This window comes from Phragmites australis, chromosome 3 (assembly GCF_958298935.1).
Source record: "Phragmites australis chromosome 3, lpPhrAust1.1, whole genome shotgun sequence".
Classification (NCBI taxonomy): Eukaryota; Viridiplantae; Streptophyta; class Magnoliopsida; order Poales; family Poaceae; genus Phragmites; species Phragmites australis.
The window spans coordinates 20,399,740-20,400,646 of record NC_084923.1 but is presented as its reverse complement, the minus strand read 5'-3'; the positions used below and the strand labels follow the sequence as shown (position 1 = coordinate 20,400,646).

The window sequence follows — 907 nt, the reverse complement described above, 5'->3', positions numbered from 1 at the left end:
AGACCGGAAACAAATGAAAGTATTCAAGGAACCAACCCAGGCTCTGTTGTCCAAATTAGATCATCAAGCTTCCAAACAGCAAACAAAATTCCCATGCATGTGCTTTGTCAAGTGCATCTTGACAAGCCAACGGAAAGTGTAATTAATAACAATTTTAATTTCTATTGAAAATTTGTAGGGCTATCAGCTCCCAGAGAATTGTGTCGTTATCATAAATTTGTGTCGTCAGCTCCCAGAGAATTTCTATTGAAAATTTGTAGGGCTATCAGAGGCGGCGGGGCCATGGAGAAGAAGCGGCGGCTGAGCACGGAGCAGGTGCGCGCGCTGGAGCGGAGCTTGGAGATGGAGAACAAGCTGGAGCCGGAGCGGAAGGCGTGGGACCTCGGCCTGAAGCGGCGCCAGGTCACCGTCTGGTTCCAGAACCGCCGCGCGCGCTGGAAGACCAAGTAGCTCGAGCGCGACTATGCTACGTTGCGCCACTCCTACGACGTGCTCCGCGTCGACCATGATGCCCTCCTCCGCGACAAGGACGCCCTCCTCGCCGAGGTACGGCGCCGCGGAACTCCTCACATGCGCGAATAAAAAAGGCAGAAAACGAGGAACGCACCTGGCGTGAGCGTGACGGTGCCCTCGACCTCGGATGTGCCCTTGAGGACAGCGACGGCCTTGTTGGTGGAGTCAGCGACGACGAGCGCCCTGGCGGCAGCGGTACCCCCTGGGCCGGCGACGAGGCGAAGCGAATGGAAGGGGCGGTCAGAGGAAGGAGTAGATAAGAGGTGGGGAGGAGGAGCGCCCTAGCTTGAGGATGTGGATCTGGGAGGGAGGAGGCGGGGAGGAGGAGGAAGCGGGGAGGCGGCGTGGATCGGGGAGGGAGCAAGCGGGGAGGCGGCAGGGAGGAGGAAGCGGG

The 907-nt window shown here is 58.5% G+C and overlaps 1 pseudogene; it reads left to right on the top strand.

Moving 5' to 3' along the window:
• The first annotated feature begins 282 nt into the window (after nt 1-282).
• LOC133910575 (homeobox-leucine zipper protein HOX4-like) lies at nt 283-582 on the top strand (annotated as a pseudogene).
• The last annotated feature ends 325 nt before the right edge of the window (nt 583-907 follow it).